Source organism: Protopterus annectens, chromosome 1.part0, assembly GCF_019279795.1.
Source record: "Protopterus annectens isolate FY-2018-M chromosome 1.part0, PAN1.0, whole genome shotgun sequence".
Lineage (NCBI taxonomy): Eukaryota > Metazoa > Chordata > Ceratodontiformes > Protopteridae > Protopterus > Protopterus annectens.
In genome coordinates this window covers 448,854,153-448,880,601 of record NC_056725.1, presented here as the reverse complement: position 1 = coordinate 448,880,601, position 26,449 = coordinate 448,854,153, and the positions used below count along the sequence as shown (strand labels likewise).

General features: G+C 44.1%; 1 protein-coding gene across 1 annotated transcript in view; it reads left to right on the top strand.

Annotated features, from left to right (window-relative positions):
• Positions 1–26,449, top strand: part of CMTR1 (cap methyltransferase 1) — a 2,799,821-nt gene that overhangs the window by 2,013,701 nt on the left and 759,671 nt on the right. The gene's annotated exons all lie outside the window — the stretch shown is intronic.

Below are 26,449 nucleotides of genomic sequence, written 5' to 3'. Positions count from 1 at the left end.
GATACACAGTCAATTTACAAAAGTCAAGGCTGATACCATCCCAAACAAGGACATTCTTGGGCTGAATTGGACACAGTAAAACAAATGGCATTCCTGACTACAGAAAAACAAAAGAACTTCCTCTTTACTTCTTGGCACTAACAAAACTGAACAAGTTAACAGCAAGAAAAGTACTGCAGGCCTTGGGCTTCATGGCATCATGCATAATCTTGGTTCCATTTGCCAGACTACATATGAGAAAACTACAGTGGTACCTAAAGAATTTATGGTCCCAACACAGACACAGTCTAGAAACAGAAATCCCACTAATTCCATGCTTAAAACAGGAGTTCCTATGGTGGGCTCAGGCATGCCAGTCAAACCCAGGCCTACCCTTTCGCAGATGTCAAGCAAGCCAGACCATCACAACAGACGCTTCAGACCTAGGATGGGGGGCCCACATGCTGGACAAATGCGTGCAAGGATTATGGACACAGGATCAACTTCAACTGCACATCAACCTAAAAGAAATGCTGGCAGTAAAACTGGCAATCCAAAAGTTCAAACCATTTCTCAAAGAGGGCCAGTTGATGATAAGGACAGACAACACCACAGTCATGTGGTACATCAACAAACAGGGAGGCACTCATTCATACCCCTATGCAGAATGACCTTGGAGCTGTGGACCCTGGCACTCAGCTACAACATCCAGTTACAGGCAATATTTGTACCAGGGAAAGACAATACTCTAGCAGACATATTAAGCAGAACCACTTCGGATGCCCACGAATGGAAGCTTCACCCGGACATCTTCAAGACCATCTCAAAGAAATGGGGAATGCCACAGATAGACCTATTCGCATCACCTCTCAATCACCAGCTCAAAAATTCTGCACAAGGACATTCCACCCATTAGCATGGAAAGTGGATTCGCTCTCCTTCAACTGGAAAGGCCTAACAGCATATGCATTCCCACCTCTTCCTTTGATACACAAGGTACTACTGAAAATCAAGGAAGAACGTCCAAGGATAATCCTGATAGCTCCAAACTGGCCAAGACAACACTGGTATCCACTACTGAGGAGCATGTCTCGGAACAATATGTGGACAATTCCCCTGATGCCTTTGATGTTAACGCAGAACCACTACAGCATCATACATCCAAACCTAAAAACCTTGCAACTGACTGCATGGAACATCACATAACAGCAGCTAATCCAGAACTTTCCCAAAGAGTTAAAGACATTATTCTTGAAGCACGCAGACCTTCAACAAGAAGGAACTATGCTGGAAAATGGAAAAGGTTTGTCATCTGGAGTACGGAAAGAGGAAAAGATGTGTCAAACATAGATATGCCTAACATTCTGGAGTATCTGGCCGAACTTCTTCATTCAGGCCTGTCCTACTCCTCCATCAAGATACATGCATCAGCTATTTCAGCAGAATACAGCTTTGATCCACCTGTTTTTTCGCACCCTTTGCTCAGGCAGTTCCTCAGAGGAATCAAGAATGTAAAACCTCCAAGGAAACCACCATTACCAGCTTGGGATTTAAACTTTGTGCTAGAAAAGTTGACACTTTCACCCTTTGAACCAGCAGCAACAGCAGACCTACAACACCTGTCATGGAAAACTGCTTTCCTACTGGCAATTACTTCAGCAAGGAGGGTTTCAGAACTACAGGCCTTAATGGCAGTGCAACCCTTCCTAATCTTCCACCAAGATAGAGTGTCCATGAGGACTAATCCTACATTTATGCCCAAGGTGGTATCCAGAGTGTCTTTAAACCAGGCAATCCACCTACCTACCTTCTTTCCCAACCCACAAAACAGAGGGAAAGAATACTGCATACCTTGGATGTACATAGACAGCTACGCTACTACTTGGACAGAACAAAAATAGCAGAAAGACTGACCAACTTTTGTAGCCTATGCAACAGGAAGGGAAGGAAAAGCTATTTCCAAACAGACAATCTCCAAATGGATAGGAAATTGCATACGATTCTGTTACTCCTTCCATGGAAAACCAATTCCACAGAACATAAGACCTCATTCTACAAGGGCAACAGCCACTACCACAGCCTTCTTACGAGGAGTGGCAACCAAAGACATTATTGAGGCGGCTACTTGGACCTCCGTGCATACATTTGCCAAGCATTATAATTTGCCTCTATATTCCAGATCCCGAGCAGGGTTTGCCACTGCTGTACTGCAAGGGATCCTAAACACACCATAATCTACTTTTATCCTCCTCCCCTAGTTGGCTATGGTATTCTACCCACTTGTTATGACTGCAGATGCATCCATGAAGGACATAGTACAGTTTTGTACCTACCATAAATGTAGATGTCCGAACTGGATAGCATCTGCAGTCAGGATTACCCTCCCACCTTCCCCTCTGTGGTACTCCTAGGGTGTTTACCCTTCTAATAGCTAGCTGTTGGGGGGGAGTCTTTTATGGTGTATTTGTTTGTATATATGTACATACATGCTTATTGTTGTGTTTACCTCTGTCTATTTGGAAACATTGGCATCTATCCAAATTTTAGCCTGCAAGAGGGCTACTGGCATCTGGGGCAAGAAACACTGAGGAAAATGGCGTCGGCTGATGCCTTTATACCCGAAGACCAACAGAGATGACGTCGGGTGGAGTGCGACATCAGCCGAAGCCGGACCCGGACTTTGGAATCCGGCCGACTGAAGGGCTGCCTGACGACAGGACAACCCACTTGTTATGACTGCAGATGCTATCCAGTTCGGACATCTACATTTATGGTAGGTACAAAACTGTACTTTACGTATTGTTAGTATTATTAAAGAAGCCCAGAATTGCCAGATAGAAGATAATCAAAAAAGATTGAAAGAGAAATAGACAAAAGAAAAATACTATCACAAGAAAATTATCAAAAGTTTCAAATGAAAATTTGTGTTCATTAATACAACAAATCCATGAAAAATGTTATATAGATCAAGCAACTTTGGGCTGTTTGAAAAAAGAAGTGACTGAAGAAGTGCAAACATAAAATCTTGAGATTTTTGAAAGATATAAATAAACATGGACATGGGAAAGAAAGAGAGATCTGATATGCTGTAATATTTTTGCAAAGGAGAAAGCCAGATTAATACAAAAAAGCAATTCCATTAATATTTGAAGAAAAATACAGGCAAAGGCACCCCGATATGGAAACATTCACAATACAAAAAAAGATAAGATCACAAAGGGGGAACATAGAACAGAAGATTCGTAAAGTAAACATTAACCAAATAGAAGATGAAGTTATGGAATACCTGAGGAGTGAAGGATTTAGTATAGAAAGCCTAACATGGGTTATGTCACAGCATGATGGAACAATGAGTCCCCAGATTAAGGAGAAGTGGGTGGACTGGGAGGCATCTGAAGAAGAAATATGAACATGGGAAACAAAAAAAGACATTTAATATAGTGCAATATGTATGCAAAGGGAAAGCAAAATTAATTAATACAAAAAAGCAGCTCCAAAGCTATTTAAAGAGGAATATAGGCAAAGGCATCCAAATACGGAAAATTGCACAATACAAAAAAAAACAAAGGGGAGCAATGGAGAAGTTAAAGAATTAGAAACCGAAGTTAAGGATTGCCTAGTATAGAAAATCCAACTCTTTTAAAGTCACAGCATGATGAAGCAATGAGTCCCCAAATTAAGGAGAAACAGGAAGCATCTGATCACGTTCCACATGAAGATAATCTGGAGCATTCATTAAGAAACAATACAAAACTTCAGTGGGAGTTTTACAGCAAGGGAAGGAGCTGGAAACAGTAGCAGCTCTGACACAGTCAATGCTGTGGAGTGATAAGTCAGTGAGTTCCCATATGAAAGAGCAATGGATGACACAGGATGTTGCTGAAGAGAATATGTTGTAGAAAGATGTTCTGGAACTTTCTGTAGAATGGCCACAGGAAATAGAAAAAAAAGAATGTACCGTCAGTTTACAACAAAATGATCTAAGGGAAGAGTTGCTTAATTTAATAGAAATGAATAGATATATTAAAATCAATGAAATAAATAGATTATAGAAAGTCACTGTGACCAGAAATGATAGAATTGTGATAAAATGAAATGAACACAATGAAGACTATTAACAGAAATTCATGTGATATAAAAGAAGTAAATAGGATATATTACTGTGCAGCATAATTAATAACAGATAAAGTCATACCACAACAATATAGAACAGTAAGGGAAACGAAGGGAAGACAGCAAATGCCATCATGGAAGTATCGAACTGAGACAACTATAAAGCAGTTAAGACAAGAAGTATCACTGTTAGAAGAGTACAGAAGAGAGAACTGAACAATAAAAATATTTAGAAAGGTAGACGTGATAAAACACAGTATCAGAACAGACCAGGATCTGTCATACACTATTGCAAATAATAAAGTAAAGATATCAGCATAGCAGAAAAAATGTAGAAGATGTGCAGATAAATGTAAATGAGAAGTACAAAATATTTATTTATTTTAACATTTGTCTGCCGGGGAAGTCCGACTGGGCAAATTTGCCCATTTTCATTGGAGCCCCAGGGTGAAAAGCTCCACATAATAACATAACAGTCAGTATTTTAAACAATAGTGAAACAGAAAAATGATAGTAATAAGTTACATAATCACATATTATCACAGTTCAGGTTAGTAATAAAGCTAACAGGATCACTTAGTAACACACATTTTGACAGTTACACTTCGTATCAAGAAATCATTCAGTGGAGTAGTGTCTCAGAGATGCAACAACTTAATATACAATGGTATAGTGTCTCAGATATACCTGTTTGGTATGGTAAATTGTTATGCTTAATGTTGTTATAATCACATGGGATCAGTAAGCAAATAGAGATATATTAAAAATGAAGAGTAGGGAGAGAGAGGGTGAGGATGGGAGTAAGTAAGGTATTCAGTAAGCATAGAGATATGGTGAAAGTGGAGAATAGGAAGAGAGAAGGTGAGGAGGGGAGAAATGGGTTCAGCCTGGTGAGAAGCAGGAGCATAACCAGTAGTCAGTTAGGTGGGACTTTAGCAGTTTTTTTGAAGTACTTTAGGTTTGCTGTGTTTAGCATGTTCTGTAGGGGGTGGAGTTCCCTGATTTAGTTACATAATTAGAATATAGTGAGTCTCCAAAGCTGTTGTTGGATTTTGTAACTTTGAGTAGAAATTTTTTTGAGGATCGTAGAATCCTGCTATTGAGGTGGGTTTGCACTAGGTCCTGTAGGGATGGACATTTGTCAGGTAGGTAAACTGTGGAATGGGATATGGTAAGTTGGTTCAGGATTAGTAGATTGGGAAACTCTAGCCATTTGAGTTGTATCAGAGCAAGACAATGATGGGTTCTGTGGGGTAGGTTAGCAGCAAATCTGGCTTTCTTATGTTACATGATTCAAGTTTGCTTACGTCTGATTCTTTGAGGTTAGTAAATATAGGGGAGGCGTAGAGTAAAGTGGATAGTAGGTGGGTCCTTGCAATAGCTTGTCTGGAAGAGTTTGTTAATAAAGGTTTTATTCTGTAAAGGGAACCTAATTTAATCTTGACCTTTTTGATGGCATGAGATATATGTTTGTCAAATTTTAACTTATCTAGAATGATACCTGGTAGCTTGGTTTCTGAGGTGGGTTTAATTAAGGTGTGATTGGATGAGGTGATTGTAAAGTCATGGTTGGGAGAGTTTGATCTAAAGTAGTTTACTTCATTTGGTCTTCAACCTGTGGGAATACGGATCCGTATCGGATCCAAGCCAGCAACTATTGCTAGCATCAGCTCCGAGCTCTAGACTCCTCCCCTTACCCATAATACACCTCCACTGCCTTCCATCCCCAGATCTCGTTTGCCGCGATTTGCTTATACATCATGTCTTCTGAGCTCCAGCTAGCAGTGGGTTATTTAACTTTCTGTGAGTAAAAAATTTTCCTTTTTTCGTCAGATTAGGTTAGCATAGGTACCCCTTCAACCCTTTCATCGCTTTGGCATCGAGTGTTAGTGTTGTTAGCTAAAAGGTTAGAGTAGATTGTTCTGTGGTGCCCCCCCCCCTCAGTGTTGTTCTATAGACTAGCTTGGTGAGTGTGTGTGTGTGTGTGTGTGTGTGTGTGTGTGTGTGTGTGTGTGTGTGTGTGTGTGTGTGTGTGTGTGTGTGTGAGTGAGTGATTTTTTAGAAAGTATTTGCCTGACTTTTTCAAGGCTCTCTTTCTCTTTAGAAAAGCTTGTCTTTAAGCGCTGCACAGAGTGTGGCCATAAGGTCTCCCCAGCAGATGGCCACACTCTGTGTGTGTTGTGCTTGGGAGTGGCCCACCTTAGTGTGGATTACAACATTTGTGCGGGCTTCAACCTACGCACCTTAAAGGATAGGAAGGCCAAGTTGGCCCTCAAAGGTCTTCTTCCTCCTACCGACTCTCTTTCCTCATCTTCGGCTTCAGTCACAGCGGCTGCTGTGACTGCCTCTTCCACTGCCTTCTCCTCCCTCCCAGGCTGGGGCTCAAACTCCTGTATCTAAGCCTGTGGTATCAGTGCAGAAGAGCGGTAGAGAAAGGGCGAGAGAGTCGAAGATGGGGGAAACGAGGAAGAGGTCCCCGGACCTCGCTTCACCTAGGAAAATCCCACGGATCCGTGACTCCCTTCAGCTCTGATCTCTGAGGTTCTCCCTGGAGCCAAAGAAGTCACTTCCAGTCTCTCGGGCCTCAGTACCCTGACCTGCCAGGTCGGAGTTCGTGGCCTCATCACGGTCAACCCGTTCCTTGTCAGATATGGATCTGGAAAAGATGATGAGGCACTTTATCCGTACACAGATCCAGATTGGGGTCTTGTCAGCCCCCCCCCTCCCTCTGGAGGGGGAGCTTGCTTCCTTTCTTTCAACCCATTTCTCCTTCTCCGATCCGACCTTCGGCCTTGGAGTACTTGGATCCGAGGTTGGCTTTGGTCAGTGAGTCAGCACCAACTGTACTTGTTTCCTCAACGCCGACAGCTGCCTGGAGCGTTTTGGATCCAACCAGCTTGGATACGAGCTGCTCTCGGAGCTGGAGCTTGGGTGTCGGATCTGAGGGAGTGGAACCTTTTCCATCGGCTCCGGCTTTGTCGGGCCAAGTCCCCTCCCTTGGAGTTCCGTCCACCTCGGGCCCGGCTCCGATACTTAAGTCTGATCTGGGGAGACCGGCCTCCTTATTAGCTTCCCAGGAGGTTCGCTCTCCTTCGGCATTCGATGTAGTAGAAAGGGTCCTCTCCATTGGATCGAGACCCCTGATCGCCCCCTCAGACTCCTTCCAGACCCCCTCGGCTCTGTCTACGGTCCCCATTGTCTTACCAGAGGGACAGCCCATGCTCAGAGCCCCAGACGGTTCCCCCTGAGGAACAAATGGCTTGCAAGCACCCCCTCCTCCCCAGAGAGCCCCACCGGAGATGTGCTCCCAAGCATACTTGCAAGAGGAGGCACTTGGACTCCCCCCAAGTCCCTCACCGAGGAATGGATTTAGATGATGGAGCGTGTTCCCTAAGATCACCTCCCAAGGATGTCTCCTTTGGAGTCCTCATGGAGATCCTGCGCCAGCGGGGAGATTGGTCTGCTCCCAAACCTTCTTCTGATGAGTCTGTGTTCCTGGAGGCTTTCGGCATGGGCCCGTCTACTTCCTGGTTGTCCCCTCCCGTGGATCCTTTGGTGGATTTGGTCACCTCGTGGGCATGGAAGGAACCGGACACCATGGAGCCTATCCCCAAGCGACCCAATAACATTTTTAAGCCCCCCCCCCATTGATAGGCCATCCTGGAATAAGAGCTCCCCTGTGGACGCCATGGTGGTAGCAGCAGCCACTAAGAAGGAACTTGCTCAGGAGAGTTCCTCTGTCCACCTTCCTGACCGGGAGTCATGGATGATAGACCGTCTAGGGAAGCGGGGTGTATGCTTCAGCCACCTTTTCGATCAGGGCGCTGAATTACTTGGCCCATGTCATTAGACTCCAACGCGACCTGGTAAAGGAGCTGGAGGAGTCTCCCCCCAAGTCCATGTTGCTGGTGGACAAGGCTTCGTTCTCCGCGAGGATGGCCACTCTAAAAGCCGTATCTAATACTTCCATGCGACTCCTCTCCCATGCTACGGAAGGAGCGGCTAGGGCGGCTGGATCTGGCGTGTCCATGAGGCGTAACACATGGCTCAGGTTATGTCAATTTTCCGAACCCTTTAAGGCGTCGTTTACCAATGCCCTTTATGATGGCTCTACACTCTTCGGTAAGACCATCAAGAAGACATTAGTCCAGAATGAGAAGGACGGGAAGACACTGTCTGCCATCGGGATATACTTCTCTAACCCTCAAAGGTCCTTTTCTCTGAACCAGAGAGGGCAAAAGAAGATGTGGTTCCGGAAGTCTCAGTATTCCCAGGATACTCAGGGCTCTTCTTCCCCCAGAGGCAGAGGGGAGCAGAATGGACGCTGGCCCAGAGGCAGAGGGGGTCCACGGAACATCTGGTGTCGATAACCTTTCTCGGACAGACCCAGGCAGCAACCCTGAAGGGCTGCCTGACTGCTGTACTCTGGAGGCAGTCGGGGAACGATTGTCCTTGCACCCAGTGGCATGGGAGTCCATAACAATGAACCGCTGGGTGCTTCAAATCATGTCCAGAGGATACTCTATCCCCCTCATGGATTCTCCCAGACACCTCCCGAACATTCCACCCACGCAAAGGGAGGCAGCAGCACAGGAAATTTCCAAGCTGCTAGTAAAACAAACCATCAAAACCGTCCCCCCAGATCAGTCCGGATCGGGCTTCTACTCCAGGTTTTTTTTGGTGCAAAAGAAAACAGGGGACTTAAGGCCCATTCTGGACCTCTCTACCCTGAACCTATCTGTTGCCAAAGAAGTTCTGGATGGTCACGCTACAGTCCATCATGCCGTACCTGCAAGAGAGCGACTGGATGTGCTCATTAGATCTCCAGGATGCATACTATCATATAAAAATGCACAGAAGCAATAGGAGGTTCCTCTACTTCTGGCTAGGAGTCAATCATTATCACTTTTGAGCCCTACCCTTTGGTCTCACTACAGCCCTCAGGGTGTTTACCAAAGTGATTGTGGTTGTAGCAGCTCACCTGAGGCTTCAGGGGATTCAGGTCTATCCGTACCTGGATGATTGGCTCCTCACTGCTCCCACCAGGCATCTACTTTCCCAAACCAGGTATTACTTCCTGACACGTGCCCTGAGTGTGGGCATCACAATCAACACACCCAAATCTCTCCTAGATCCTGTACAGGTGATAGACTACATTGGTGCCAGGATAGATACTCTTCAGTGCAACATATTCCTGACCTCAGAGAGAGTACAAAACCTGAGGGTGCATGTCTTCCTGATCTACCGTTCTCATCTTCCAGCAGCAGAACTCGTGTTGAGGGCCCTAGGCTCGATGGTGGCGACCATGACTCTTCTTCCATGTGCTCGGTTACACATGCGGATTCTTCAGTGGACTCTAGCAGTTCATTGGTCCCTGTTGGAACTACCATTGACTTATCCTATCCATCTCAGTCGAGTGTGTCTGTCGTCCCTCATATGGTGGATGAGCTCTTCGGACATTTTGGAGGGATGACCCTTTGTTCCAGCTCCGGCCAAACCACAATGACCACGGATGCCTCCCAACTCATGTGGAGGGGGGCATTGTTTGGGCAGGAAGTCTAAGGCCTATGGCCCCCCATAGAGACCAGCTTGCATATTAATGTCCTAGAGATGAGGCCGGTCCTTCTAGCGTTGCAGGCCGTTCATGCCTTTCTTCCTCTGGGGACGATTACCATTCAGACAACATGTCAGTAGTCTGGTATATCAACAAACGGTCCAACATCCTAGCGGACAGGCTAAGTCGGACCATTCTGATGCGTTACGATTGGTCTCTGAATCTGCTACCAAGCTATCCCAGCTCTCTCCTCCGACACAGAGAAACACCTCAAATGTCCCAGTCAAATGGAGAAACTCGTGAAGAATAAACACAACCAAATGGTGTAACTCCCTGAAGCAGGTTGTAGAAACTCCCAAAGGATAAACAAGCAAGATGCCAGTGAACGATAAACTGCAATTTTATTAAGCACAGCAATTCTGCTTTTCGTCGGCACCCTGCACCAACTTCAGATTTAAAAAACATTTCTTGCTTATGCGCTTCCACTTTTAAAACTGTTGCAAGTAGCAAACAAAATTGAACACACGCCTTGTGGCAGTTGGGACTGGAAGCCTATCATTATCCCGGTCTTAATAGTATGTTATCTTTTAGCTGTGCCCTCAAGTTGAGGAGTCTGGAAAGGTAGGGTTAACTGGTGGGTACGTTATGGGTGTTTGACCAGCTGACTTAGTTGGTTCTGGCATTGTGTATATATATATATATATATATATATATATATATATATATTTTGTGTTACATGCCACATATATAGAGAGGGAATGAATGTCTTTTGAATATTCTATTCCTTAACATTATGTTTTTTAGCCTTGCATATTTTTTAATATTGCATAGTTTTAACATTGTATAATGTTTAAAAGTAAGGCTATCGAAATGCTGGTATTTGCCTTATTGTTTCTTTTTTATGCGGTTGCCTATATACAGACACCATTTTTATATCAGCTAATTTTAGTTATGAATTCAGTGGGACAAGATCTATTATTGGCGTTCTTATTAGAATGTAGCTTTTTCTTTAAGGTAACAACTTGGGGGCGTGTGTTCAATTTTGTTAGCTACTTGCAATGGTTTTAAAAGTGGAAGCGCATAAGCGCGCAATGTTTTTTTAAATCTGAAGAAGTTGGTGCAGGGTGCCGAATAAAAGCAGAATTTCTGTGCTTAATAAAATTGCAGTTTATCGTTCATTGGCGTCTTGCTTGTTTATCCTTTGGGAGTTTCTACGACCTGCTTCAGTGAGTTACACCATTTGGTTGCACTTATTCTTCACGGGTTTCTCCATTTGACTGGGACTTTTGAGGTGTTTATCTGCGTCGGAGGAGAGAGATGGGCTAGCTTGGTAGCCGTTTGTTTTATTTATTTTGTTTTTGGTTATCTGGTCTCTGAATCTGTCAGTAGTGGAACAGATCTTCAGCGAGTGGGGTCAGCCTTGCTGCGATCTCTTCGCATCTCCTTCCAACGCGAAGTGCAGCAAGTTTTTTGCTCTGAACCCTTGCCGGGGGAGTCCCCCAGAGACGCTGTAGTTCATGCTTGGCCTCCCGGTCTTCTGTATGCTTACCCGCTAGTACTTCTCATTCTGAGGTTTCTGCAGAAAGCTTGTTGACTGGGGAACAAGGTGATCCTCATTGCCCCATTCTGGCCTCGCCAGTTATGGTTTCCCTTCCTTTGTTCTCACCTTCTGGCTCCACCTTGGATACTAGATCCCATTCAGGATTTAATTTCACACCCTTCGGGGGTGTCTCATCCGAATGTGGACATCCTGAAGCTCATGGCTTGGCTGCTCCAGTTCCCGTAATTGCTAGGACTCCCGGACTATCCTCCTCAGTTAGATCTGTTTTGGTAGCTGCTCATAAGTCTTCGACCAGGAAGGTTTATCGCAGCAAGTAGAAATGTTTTTCCTTGTGGGCCTCTCAAAGGAGTTTAGACCCTTTCACGGCCCCTATTTCAGCTATTCTTGATTTTTGTAGCTATTTTCCAGCACGGAGCTAGTTCTTCTACTGTCAAAGTTCAGTTGGCTGCCATTTCTCATTTTCATGTGGGCAAGAATTCTGCCTCTTTAGCATCGTCCAGACTGTCTAAAGTCTTTATCAAAGGCACCTTTTTGTTAAGCCCCCTGGTCAACGATCCTGTTCCCCTGTGGGACCTTACTGTGGTTCTTCAAGCTTTGGTTGCTCCGCCTTTTGAGCCTGCCACAACTGCATATCTAAAAGTTTTATCATGGAAAACAGCCTTTCTGGTGGCTATTATCTCTGTTTCAGAATTGCAGGCCTTGTCCATCAAACGTCCGTAAATCTGATCAGTTGTTAGGTTTCCCCAAAGGGTTTATAGAAGGAAACAATCTCCAAGGTCACGATAGCTAGATCGATTTTTTCATGCATCCTGCAGGTCTGTAAGGACAGAAGAATGTCTCCTCCAGGTCAGGTGAAAGCTCATTCCACTAGGTCCATGGCTACATCTGCGGCCTTTTGGTCTAGAGTGCCTTTGGATGACATTTGTTCTGCAGCTACTTGGTCCTCATCTCATACATTTATTTCTCATTCCAAATTGGATTTGACTTCCAGAAGAAGAGCATCCTTTGGTTCCGCAGTGCTCCGGAATATCATTCCATGAGGGCCTCCCAGGAGTTTAGTATCTGGGGACTTTGTCCCACAGGTTGAAGACCAAATGAAGTAAACTACTTTATTTAAAGAAGTTATGTACTCACCATAACGTTCCGTCTGAGTAGTTGTACTTCATTTGTCTTCAACTGTCCCTCCCTCCTTCCCCCGGACCTTGGCGCATGATCAGCCTATGGGCTGCAGTATAGGTCACAAGTATGTTATCAGGCCGGGTTCTCAGTATAAGTTCAGCAAACTCAATCTGGGGATGGAAGGCAGTGGAGGTGTATTATGGGTAAGGGGAGGAGTCTGGAGCTCAAAGCTGATGCTAGCAGTAGTTGCCGGCTCGGATCCATATTCCCACAGGTTGAAGACAAATGAAGTACAACTACTCAGATGGAATGTTATGGTGAGTACATAACTTCTTTTTTTGTGGCATTAGTTAAGGAACAGCACTAGTTTGGTTTTGTTGGAATTAAGGATGAGCTGGTATTTTTCTAAGACTCAATGCCAGTAAAAGATGTTTGAGTATTGTCTTGTAGTTGTTTTAAGGTTGGTGCGGTGCAGATGACAGTGGAGTCATCTGCATATTGCATGATGAAATAAAATAAGCAATTAATTGTTGACCCAAACATTTTTTGTAGAGAACTGGGAAAAAAAAGCAAAAGGAATAGAAATACCACCACCAAAAAAAAAAAATGTAAAAACATTTTGGAGAAATGTCTGTGAAGACCCTGTGGACCTTTACAAAGATGTTAAATGGATAGAAATAAAAGAAACAGTAAGACGTTCAAATTTACAGGTAATGAAATGGGATTAAGTAATGGCCAGAGAAACTGAAACAAAATTAAGGAAAGCTGCTAAATGGAAAACTCCAGGGCCAGATGACTAACATTTGGCTAAAAGTATTAACATCTTTACATGAAGATTTAGCCATGAGTAAGAACTATTTATATGCACATCCCAAACAGACACCAGTCTGGTTAGCAACAGGAAAAATTATACTCCCCCTTAAGAGTGAACCTGCAATCTATCCCAGAAGCTATAGGCCAATAACTTGCCTTCCGATGATGTATAAACTGTATACTAGAACTGATGTTGACAGAGTTTATTGTCATTTAGATGCAAACTCAATCATGGCAATAGGAAGAAGGGTAATAAATGAAAATCATATGGAACAAAGGATCATTTGTTGTTAAAGTCGTAATGGAGAATTGTAAAAAAGGGGAAGAATCTAAGTATGGCATGGATAGATTACAAAAAAAGCATTCAACAGAATCCCATATTCATAAATAAAGATGTGTTTACAGATGTGTAAAACACATTGTATCTTGTACATTGTATTGTATTGTACATTGATCAGTTACATTACAGTGACCATGAAATAGTGGCAAACCACTTTACAGCTTAGCCATGATAAAGAACAAATTATCATCCCAAGGATAAATATTTAAAAGGAGGTATTCCAAGGTGACTCTCTCATTGCTGCTCTTCCGTCTTGCCCTTATGCCATTAAACTGTCTGCTTAACAGATTAGGACATGGTTGCAATTTGGCTCCCAGAAAACAGTGTAAAGACTTCTCATGATGTCCTTCAAGAATGCAACTGCAGTCCTTACATATGGGTTGTCCTGTCTCAGGCAGCCCTCGGTCGGCCGGATTCCAAAGTCTGGGTCCGGCGTCAGCTGATGTCGCCTCCTCCCCGACGTCAGAGCGGCTGGGGTATAAAAGCATCAGCCGACGCCATCTTCCTCAGTCTTTCTTGCCGCGCGGTGCCCGAAGCAGAAGCAGTTCGCAAGTGCCGGTCGGTCAGCTCCTGTGTTTTAAGTATCCGAAGTCATCAAAAAGCTAAGTACCCCATTGGGGAACCTTTTCTTGCCTCAGCCGATGTCAGATAAAACTGCAAAAGTTAATAACTGTTTGTCTTGTGGTAAACAAATACCTCATAAGGACTTCCATTCTTACTGACTTCCCTGCCTTGGCCCAGACCACGACGTCTCGGCCTGTGCTGCCTGTGCTTGCTTCAATAAGCGCACACTCAGGCGCCGGGCAGAATTTGCTGAAGACTTTTTTGGCGAAAAATACTCATATACCATGCCGTCGGAACAACCGACAACACATATTTCCAAAAAACGGAAGGACCGGGACCGACATTCTCGGCCCGCGACTTCCACCGACACCATGCCAAAAACTACCGCGAGTGCATCGGTCTCTTCTGAGGCAGTTATTCCACCGCTCCAGACCGACGACACCGCTTTAACGTTCACTTCGGCCCCGGAGCCTACGCCGGTGCCGGTTGTTGATTTTCCTCCAGAAGCCGAAGCCCAAGATTTGCCCGAGACCATACCGGTGGACAAAGTTACTCCAGCACGTGGGGCTGCTAGGCCTCCGATGTCCATGTCTATCAAGGCCTACACACGTGCTAAGGCTTCCAGCCAGGCTAAGTCTCACCCTCCTAAATCTTTTCCTCAGGGTCCCACTACTGATAAACAGATCATGACTTTAGCTGCAGATCTAATTTCCTTAATCAGAGGTTCCCAGGCTCATCCTGACAGAGGTTCTCAGCCGCCTTCAGACAAAAGGCCCAGGGTTGAGCAGACAGACACCCTTTCTTCAGATGAAGCCTCTGGTGACTCTGATCACTCAGATACCCAGGAAGAGCCCTTCCAGGCCTACGAGGATTCTGATGCGGAGGAATCTATTCCTTCTGCCTCTCCTCCTGAGGATATTTCTTTTGGGGAAATTCTCCACTCCATGAGAGAGCATTTTCAGTGGCAGGGCCAGGAATTCTCCGACTCCAGGAAACGGCTTCGTACCTTCCTTAAGCTTCCCCAGCACAGGCCTTTAGCTATCCCTCCAGTGTTAGATGTATTGGATGATGTGTACTCAGATTCGAGTGCTTCTCCTGATTCTCTCCCTCCTGCTCCTGTCAAGCCAGACAGATACTACAGGGTTCCTGAAACTCATAAACATCTCTTTAAGGCCCATTCTGTTGATCTAGAAACTATTTCCCAGGGGCCCAAAGGAGTGGCCACATCCACGGCCAAAAATCCTTTGCCCGCAGACAGGGAATCTAGGTCCCTGGAGAGGTGGGGCAAAAAAGTTTATACCTCAACCACCCTTGCCATGAGGGCCCTTAATTGCCTTTTTCATATGTTTCAGTATCAGGATTTCTTGATGGATGATTTGCAGAAAAAGTTAGCCTCTCCTGAGCCTTTAGATAGAAAGGCCTTGCAGGGTTTGGTTCATAATACACAGCAGGTTAACAATCATTTTCTTCAGTGTGGTTATGACGCATTGGAAGCTTCATGTAGGGCAGCTATGACAGGGGCCGTCATACGTAGACATGCATGGTTGAAAGAACAGGCATTGCCAGATCATGTTAAAGTAAAGCTTCTAGATGCACCTCTGGAAAAACACAAACAATTTGGTGCTAATGCTCAGGATGTCTTGAAATCAATTGAGGAAAAGGCTAAATCAGTGCAAACAGTCAAAGATTTCCTCCAGGTTCAGCAGGAATTGGTCTTCTAAGAATTGGTCCTTTCCAGACACTGACAAGCTTCAAAGGGGAAAAAACAGGCATTCCCGAGGGAGAGGGCAATACCGAGGCTCCTACAGGGGACGCCAATGGCAACCAACTAATCAGAGAGGTCGCGCAGGGACTTCTACTGCTCCACAGGGACAATCACAATAACTTGACTTTGACACCGCCGACCAAGGCTCAAAGAGAAGCACCTTTAGGTGGAAAATTATCCTTATTTTCAAAAACTTGGCACGTTTTAACAAGGGACAAATGGATTCTGGACATAATAGACCAAGGCTACAGGTTCCACTTCCATACTTTACCAACAAGACAAGGCATGCCAAACCTGCCACAAAATCAAAGGGCAGAAGCATTCATACAAGTTTCAAAGCTGATACAAATCAAAGCAATAGAAAAGGTTCCTCCTCAGGAACAAGGCCAGGGATTCTACTCAAGACTGTTCCTTGTTACAAGAAAAGAAAAGCAATGGAGACCTATACTGGACTTGTCCGCTCTAAACACTTTTCTCATTGTACCAAAATTCAAAATGCTGACGCTACAGCAACTCCTTCCCATGCTGGGCAAAGGGTCTTGGCTGGTTACTCTGGACCTCAAGGAGGCATACCTGCATGTCCCTATCAGACACAGTTGCAGAAGATACCTCAGATTTCTTGCAGGGTCAGAGCATTATCAATTCTCAGCATTGCTTTTTGGCTTATCTACTGCGCCCAGAGTATTCACGAAATGCCTGACATCAGTAATTGCACACTGCAGACTCCAGGGGATACAAATATACCCTTACCTGGACGACTGCCTTATACAAGCGGACAGCAAGCAAGCCTTGACAAAAAACTTGAATTATGTCATTCACTTACTACAGGCTTTGGGATACACAGTCAACTTTCAAAAATCAAGCCTACTGCCATCCCAACAAATAATTTTTCTAGGAGCCAGACTAGACACAGAATCACAAATGGCTTACCTCACAGAAGAGAAGCAAGAACAATTACCACATTACTTCAAAAGCCTAGCAAAGCTCACCCAGATGACTGCAAGGAAAATCCTGCAGGCCCTGGGTTTCATGGCATCTTGCGTTCTATTGATTCCACTGGCAAGACTACACATGAGAAAACTGCAATGGTACCTAAAAAGTTTATGGTCTCAACACAGCCACAACTTAGAAGCAATTATCCCACTCATCCCATGTCTACAAAGGGAATTTTTGTGGTGGGCCCAAGCAAGCCAGTTAAACAAAGGTATGCCTTTCAACAAACCTCAAACAAGCCAAACCATTACAACAGACGCCTCAGACCATGGATGGGGGGCGCAAATGGAGGGCAGATGCATTCAAGGGCAATGGGCCCCCCAGGAAGTGCATCTACACATCAATCAAAAAGAGATGTTAGCAGTAATTCATGCAATCAAGGCCTTCGGAAAATATCTTCAACAAGGTCAACTGCAAATAAAGACAGACAACACCACTGTTATGTGGTACATAAACAAGCAGGGAGGTACTCATTCTTACCCCCTTTGCAGACTAACAATGACTCTTTGGGAAAAGTCCCTGAAACTGAACATACAGCTGCAATCCCAGTTTGTTCCAGGCAAGGACAGTGTTCTGGCGGACAGTCTAAGCAGAAACATCCTGGACCCGCACGAATGGATGTTGCATCCAGACATTTTTGCACAAATAAGTCATGCATGTGGGAGGCCGGACATAGATCTCTTTGCCTCCCACCTCAATCATCATCTGAAAAAGTTCTGCTCGAGGACACGCCATCCACAAGCCTGGAGAATAGATGCTCTCTCCTTCAGCTGGAACTCTCTAACAATCTATGCATTCCCACCTCCACCATTAATGACCAAGGTGTTACTGAAGATCAAAGCAGAACAACCGAAAGGCATCTTAATAGCTCCAGATTGGCCAAGACAGCACTGGTATCCATTACTAAGGAGCATAACTTGCACCAAGCCGTGGCCCCTGCCTCAATGGCCTCTACTCTTGACCCAGCACAATTACAGGACTGTTCATCCCAACCTGCAAACTCTGCAGCTGACAGCTTGGAGGGTTCCATGATTTCTCCCCATATCTCTCTCTCCAAGGAAGTTCAACAGATATTATTGGAAGCACGCAGACCTTCCACCAGAAAGACTTATTCAGCCAAATGGAAGAGGTTCAACATCTGGAATACCAACAAGGGTCAGGATGCATCAGTAATGAGCATCCCACAGATACTGGAATACTTGGCAGAAATGCTGCATAATGGACTTTCCTATTCTTCCATAAAAATACACACTTCAGCAATTTTAGCAAAATACAACACTGATCCACCTGTGTTTTCACATCCTTTGCTAAGACAATTTCTAAGAGGGATAAAGAATATCAAACCTCCCAGAAAACCACCAGTGCCTGCATGGGACCTCAACTTCGTGTTGTAAAAATTAACTCTTCCTCCTTTTGAGCCAGCAGCGTCTTCAGAATTGCAATTTCTTTCCTGGAAAACAGTTTTCCTGTTGGCAATTACCTCGGCAAGAAGAGTTTCAGAGATACAGGCCCTCATGGCAGTACCTCCGTTTCTCATTTTTCATCAAGACAGAGTTTCTTTAAGAGCCAATCCCTCTTTTATGCCAAAGGTGATATCCAGGGTGTCTCTAAATCAAGCAATTCACCTGCCTACCTTCTTCCCCAATCCTCAAAATAAAGGGGAAAAGCTGCTGCACACTTTGGACATACACAGACAACTACGCTACTACTTGGACAGAACAAAGTCCAACAGAAAGTCTGACCCAACTATTTGTAGCATATGCTGCTGGAGTGCAAGGAAAGGCAATTTCCAAACAAACAATTTCAAAATGGATTGGACATTGCATCAGATTCTGTTATTCTTTCCATGGAAAGGGTGTGCCAGCCAATATCAGGCCACACTCCACCAGAGCTACAGCCACCTCCACAGCCTTCCTAAGAGGGGTGGCTACAAAGGACATTCTAGAAGCTGCTACATGGAGCTCTGTGCATACATTTTCCAAGCACTACAACCTGCCTTTGTATTCCAGATCCCGAGCAGGCTTTGCTTCGGCAGTCCTGCAGGGCATTTTAGCTACACCATCCTTATCTTAGAGCCTACCACCCCCAGCTTGGCTATGGTATTCAACCCATATGTAAGGACTGCAGTTGCATTCTTGAAGGACATAGTACAGTTTTGTACCTACCATAAATGTAGATGTCCAATAGATATGCAACTGCAGTCAGGGTTTCCCTCCCTCCTACCCCTCTGTGTATTGGGTCCACTTTCCTCCTTTTATAATTAGCTGGGGATATCTTTTATGGTGTATCTGTTTATTACTATTGTGTATGTCTGGAATTTTTTATCCAGTTTCTAAATTTAGCCTTCCTTGGAGGGCACCTGACATCTGGGGCAAGAAACACTGAGGAAGATGGCGTCGGCTGATGCTTTTATACCCCAGCCGCTCTAACGTCGGGGAGGAGGCGACATCAGCCGACGCCGGACCCAGACTTTGGAATCGGGCCGACCGAGGGCTGCCTGAGGCAGGACAACCCATATGTAAGGACTGCAGTTGCATATCTATTGGACATCTACATTTATGGTAGGTATAAAACTGTACTTTCTTTTTGTAGATGATTTTAAAACTGTATAGTTCACCAGATGAGCTGAAAGCACAGCTGCAAGTAGTCAAAAACTTTCTCAGATGGTATAAGAATGTCACTTGTCTTGATAAATGTACAAAACCAACATTTAAAGCAGGAAAGCTGCTGTATCAAGAGGCAGGAGTGTGATATAAAGGAACTTTAGCAGGAAGGAATATATAAATATTTGAGAATTAGGAATGTGATATAAAGGAACTTCAGCAGGAAGGACTGTGTAAATATTTGAGAATTAGGAATGTGATATAAAGGAACTTCAGCAGGAAGGAATGTATCTGTAAACTGTTGAAGAATCGACAGTAAAACATGAACAAATGGGAACAAAACTCAGCAAGGAATATTTTAGATGACTAAAATTAATACTGAAAACAGCCCTGACATCTATAAATAAAGTCCAAGCTGTAAACCAATTTGCTGTTCCTGTTCTAACTTACAGTTTTGGGGTGATTTATTGGCATCAAATGGTGCTGGATCATTTGGACAGGAAAGCAAGAAAAATGCTTCATGCTTATCAAATGAGATGTAACAATCAGTGTATACCAAGATTATATATTCTTCATTCTGATAGAGGTGTGGGCCTCCTCGAAATTGATAACGTATAGATCTGCAGTCATAGGACTGCATTCATATCTGCTGATCTCACAGGATCCATACATAGTGAAAGTTTTAAAACATGATGAGAACAAGTCTATGATGACTTCTCTGCTTAATTTAGCAGAAGCATATCAGTGTCGAGCGGGAGTGGAAATCAAGCCAGAAGTAGACAGAAATCTGGCAGCAACTGAGTGTGCCAAAATATAAAGAAAGAATATAAGGAAAAGGATCAGACAAGAAGGCAAGAAGTGTGGAAAAGGCATAGATATAGTTGCAAGTATGTAAAACTCCTAGAACAACCTCATGGCAAGCAGGGTCTGACGCAAGAATGGTCAAGGAGAGGTGAATTTAAACCAAAAGAATATTGGCAGCCCAGGATAGCGGACTATGTATATCTTGGTTTACAAAGTCCATTGAACATGTGGGTAAAACAGAACTGGAAACAGTTGCACATCTTGTTTCTGGGTGTGATGCACTAATGGCAGGGAGCCTGTACACTGAAAATCATAATAATGTGGCAAGACTATTGCACTGGGGATTGTGCAAACATTACAATAGTAAAGTAGCCAAGAAGCATTGGAAAAGTGAGCCACAAAGTATTATAGGGAATGATGAAGTTTATATCACACGGGATCACCATTACCAATGGTTCAAAAATAAATGCTAGAAAACCAGATATAGTAGTCCATGAAAAGAATATAAAAGTAACATTGATCATTGAAGTTTTTACACCAGTTGATTACATTGTCTTATGTACACAGAGACACAAAGTTGAAAAATACCAGGATTTGCAGGCAGAAACAAGGGCAATGTGGAAGAAGGATTCCCACATAGTTCCAGTAGGTAGAAGGAGCAATGGGTCTTGTAAAAAATAATTTACAGTCATATTTAGATGTGCTACTGATGCATGTAACTCCATATGAATTGCAGAAAGAGTCAGTTCTGGGCACATTGTGGGTGCTACAAAAAGAACACTTTAGGCTAACATCAAATATTGAAGCAATACGAGTTTTATGAACTTTAATCGTACTTTGATTTAGGAATGTGGTCCATTCCTAACATCATATTAGAAACCCAAAAGACTTGGAAAAATTAAACCACCAAAAGTTGGAAGTACACATTCAAAAGATGTATAGTAGGTGGGAGTAATAGCTTTCTATCATAATGGCTGTTCTGTCATTATTGTCATGGAATTTGAATTGCCGTACAGATAGACAAAAAGCATAGAGTACTGAATTATATTAATAAATGTAGGGTGCATATAGCAATGTTGTAGGAGATATATTTACACAGAAATGGCCAAGCAAATTTGACAAAGGATTGCAAGATGGATATTGAGCAGAATATCAGAGAGAAAGGAAAGGGGAGTAATACTATTTATTGATGAACAAGCTCTCCAATGGTGATAGAAGAGGAGGAAAAAAAGACAATAATGATAGATTTTATGGTAAAAGGGGTTATTGGCAAAGTAGGGGGAAGATTATGCTAGCATGTTTTTATATTCCACCAAAAACTGCTATTATGTTGCTTAAGAAAAAATTGGGAGAAATAACCAGCTTCCAGCAAGGAATATTATTCATGGGTGGGGACTGGAACTTGATTTGCAGTAGTAAAAATTACCGGGGAACCTAGAAGAGAAAATATAAAAAAAAATGTAGGTTTCTGAAGAAATGTATGAAGATATTTGGTATGGAAGATGTGAATTCAGTAGTAGGAAACCACACAAAATTTACTTATTCCCCAAGGCACAGTAACTGGGCTAGACTGGAGAGGGAGAGAGAGATTATATTTTGCAGGAACATATGCATTTAATTAAAAGGTTTAGCACACATCCAATAACTGTTTCAGTTCACACACCCATAAAAATAAGATGAAGTTGCAGGGTAATGAAGTAAAATTGACACTGGCTCTTTCCTACTTACCTGGTAAAAAGAGAAGAATTGTAGAAATTATTGAAAGTTATTAGGGAAGATAAAAAAAATCTTCAGAAGGGATAGCTACTGAGTGGGATGAAGTAAAAATGGAGGCTAACTATAGGGTGTGAATAAAAGAGAAATATTGAAAAAAGTAATAGAAATTATTTAGAGGGTTTAGCAAAGTTTAAAGTTTTGCAGAATGAGTGGCATCTCCCGTTACAAGAATGGGAACAGCTGCATAGTGCTAAAGGCAAAATAGGAGAGTATTTAAGTAATATGCATGAGTTTAGAAATGAAACTAGGAACTATTTTTATATCAACTCCAGAACGCAAGAACATTTAGCAGAAAGTTTTAGGAAACAGAAAGAAGAAGGGATTATTGCCAAACTTAAGGAGCCTATGACAAGAATAGTAACCAGAAATCCTATAGCAGTATTAGAGATATTTTGGAAAAATTATAAAAATTTGTATAAAGCAAAGGAATGTGGAAACGAAGAAATGGCACAAATAGAAATATTTATGGAACACTTAATTATGCCAGAGTTAGAGTAAGATAAAGCTCAATGATTAAGAGTTACGATAGGAAGAGATGAGATGCAAATGTCTGAAAGTAAGGAAAGAGATAAAGATCTTGAATATTTTAACAGTATTTTTAAAAGGAGGAGATACATCATCATCATGGAAGAGTGTTGTGGTGGCTGTATCCCCTGAAGTGGATAAAGTCCATTCAGACCCAACCTCATATAGGCCCATTACACTTTTAAACAATGAATATAAAGTGTTTGTCTGTACTAGCTATGAGAAAAAGATATGATGTTGTCAGAACTGATAGCTGTGGTTTAGTGGAGGGGAGGCAAACATGTGACAGCATTAGAACAATGATGATCCAGACAAAGCATTTGATAATGTCAGCTGGGATTTTATAAGGTGGGCAATGGAAGCATTTGTATTCCCTGATAAAATAATAAGGTTAATTAGAGGCATACATGTGAAGTGTGTGAGGCAAGAATAAAGATGGGAGGGTTCCTTTCTGATACATTGTGTTTGAACAGAGGAACCAGGCTGGAATGTCATCTTTCTACTTTATTTGCTTTATATTTAGAGCCATGGGCAAAGAAAATAAGGGCTTAAAAATTCTAGGATATAACTGCTATGGTAAACAAGAAAGATGGCTTTATTTGCTGTTGATATTGTTTTGTACTTAGTAAATCCAGAAAAGATCATTTCAGTGGTATGGAATGTTTTGAGATAGTTTCAAATCTTTTCTGGATAAAAATAAATAAAGCCTTAAATTATTTACCTCCACACAAATTGGTTCAGAAGTACCTATATTTATGGGGACACAATAAAATTAAGTATTTAGATGTATGGATTAAAATGATTCAGTTATGGTATCTAAGGATGTGTGTGCAAAGAATAAAAAAGATAATGCAAAAATGGAGAAACAGGAAGATGTAATGTGATCCTATCTCGCCTACATTCAATACTGATGGGCTCGGAGCCGAGAATCGGCTCCGACTCAGCCGTTCTGACTAGCACGAAGTCTCTCATTGGCTGGGTCAACCCTGTATCCCAGGATGCACCACACCCAAAACCCCAGATCTCGTTTTCCGCTCTTGGAGTATCGACGTGGTCTCAACTTGGCTGTGGCTAAGTACCCTCTTTTGTGATTTTTGGTATCTCATAGCAGTTTTCTGTAGGGGAATTTATATTCAGAAGCTATTTTCATAGCTAAGTTGTGGTAATTGACTTGTTGTTTGAGTGTGATTGTTTATTCCTGTTGTGTGGTGATCCTTCTGTTTGGCGGGCTAGGCCTGTTTGAGTTAGAGGGCCTTTGCCCTATCTTGTGTCTTGGCGCTTAACTTAGAGCCATCCCCCCCCCCCCTAGTGTTTAACTTGTGTTTGTGTATCATGTCTACCAAAGAAAAAGAACATAAGCCATCGGGCTTTAAAAAATGTGCAAAGTGTAGCTATAAAATGTCTTTGACAGACGGTCACGCGATTTATGATACTGCCTTTACGCCAAACACTTGCAAGAATCTTGCAGTGTCTGTCATGCTTTCTCTTCGAGAGTTTTGCAGGAGAGAAAAAATAAACTTATCCTGAAGGGTTTAATTAAACCCTCCTTTGAGGAAGCTGTTTCTCCTCCCTCTGAAAAGTCCAGGGTTAAGTCTAAAAAGAAGTCCCCGGCTCTGTCCTCTTCTTCGGAGCCGCCGGAGAAAAGATCCAGGTCGATGTCCCCTTCCTTGGCTCCACTGGTCTCGGAGCCGTTGGCTATGGGGTCTAAAGCTGTCTCTCCTTCCTTGGCTCCATTGGTCTCGGAGCCGCAGGATTCAGAGTCGACAGCTGGGTCCACTGTCTTGGTTCCACTGGTTTCGGAGCCGCAGGTAATACTTTCCATTTCGGAGCCGGCTTCTTCGGTTCCACAGCTTTCAGCGCTGAAGGAGGTTTCGGTGCTTCTCGAGCCTGCTTCGGCTCCGATCATCTTGGAGCTGATTCGGAGCCGTTCTCCTAGTCGTGTCTCGGATCCGATGGGAAACGTTTCTCAACCCCCTTCTGTCTCCTCCAGGTCCTCCAGGTTATCTGATTAGGACATAGATAGGGTGGTACAGAGACTCCTACGGTCACCAGTGTTGTCTAAATTATTTTCGGCTCTAGCCCAGTCGGCTCCGGAGCCCACCATAGTATCGGTTCCATTCCTTCCTCCTCCAACAACCTTAGTGGAGTCGGAGAGTGCTGAGTTGAGTGAAGTCCTTGGGTCAGTTCCGAGACCCCCGCCAGTCTTTTGGTTCCGACCTCAGCTCCAATCTTCTCTATTCCTTCTGCAGGTTTCGGTACTCGGGGGTCCTCAGTCGGGCCAGAGGGTGATACATCGGGACCACTGATTTCGGTTCCGAGTCTCCCCCTTGGTGCTCCGGCTAGGGGAACCCCGACTCCGGTCATGGTTTCGGAGATGGGCCTTTCCTCCGATTCGGGGGGACCCACTTTCGAAGCTATGAGGAGCGCGCTGGCCAAGTCCTTAGTGATTTCACCTGAATCGGCATCTCCCTCCCTGGACACTACGACTAGAGTTTCTGGCGCACCCCTATCTCTGGACAGCGGGGCTCCAAGGCCTGAGGATACCTCCATGTGTGGTCCCCTGCTTTCTGAAGGCCCTTCAGAGTCCGTGCCTGAAGAGCCTCCCAGAAAGAAGCTGTGTAAGAGGAAGCACCTAGACTCCCCAGATGAGTCTGTCACCTCGGACACCGACCTCGATGATGCAGAAGGGTCCCTGAAGTCGTCCTCTGATGATGTCTCATTCTCCGACATCCTGGAGATCTTGAGACAGCGGGGCGACTGGCCATCCAAAAACCCTTCTGAGGAGGAGTCGGTCTTCCTCAAGGCCTTCGGAGCTCAGCCTTCCACCTCTTGGGTGTCTCCACCCTTCAATGAATTATTAGATCTTATTTGTCGAAGGGTGTGGGAACACTCTGACTCTGTGGAGCCAGTTCCTAGCCGCCCCAATAAATTCTTATTGGCACCTCCTGGGAAAGAGTTTTTGACCAAGGGAGTTCCTGTGGATGCCATGGTGGTGGCGTCTGCCACTCAGCAGGACATGGCAGAGGCTTCTACTTCCATCCATCCTCCTAATAAGGAGTCTAGGAGCATGGATAGGTATGGGAAGCGTACCCTGTCTTCAGCGACCTTTACTTTGTGGTCGCTGAATTACTTGTGTCATTTTATGCGGCTCCAAAGGGATTTCATTAAAGAGTTGGGAGATACCCTGGCAGGTAACGTGCCTGAGGCATTGACCCAGTCTTTTAACGCCCAGCTGTCTACCCTTTCTTCCATCGTCAACTCATCCATGACGCTCATATCTTATGCAGCCGAAGGGGCGGTTACAGCAGCGAGTTCAGGCGTAGCCCTCAGGAGGCAAGCTTGGATGCGCTTGTGACATTTTGTGGTGGCTTTCAAGTCTTCTTTCACGGACACCCCTTTCGACGGGTCCTCCCTTTTTGGACCCAAAGTGAAAGGCACCCTCACGAGATGTGAGCAGGAGGGTAAGACTTTGTCTGCTGTTGGGGCCCGTTTTTCTCTCCCCACTAGACCTTATCCCAAGGCTCAGAGGGGAGGAAAAATGTGGTTCAGAAAGTCTCAAAAGTCTTCCCCTGCCCATCAGAGTGAACCCCCCTCCAGAGGCAGAGGAGGGGGAAATTACTCCAGAAGACGGCGCCCCAGAGGCGGCGGAGGCCCCTGCAATACAGGAAACCGCAAATCCTTTCGTGGCTCCTCCTTCCAGCGTCCCTGAGAGATTATCTGACTGTGCGTCTCTGGAGCCAGTCGGTGGTCGCTTTTCAGAGCATCTTCAGGCCTGGGAATTTCATCACTCAAGATCAATGGGTGCTTCGAATCATCGCCGGAGGTTATACCATTCCCTTCATCCGTTCTCCCCCACCGTCAAAAAGAATCCCGGACGTTCCACCCAGTCAGCGGGATCAAGTAGCACTAGAAATCTCAAAGCTGATAAGAAAAGGAGCCA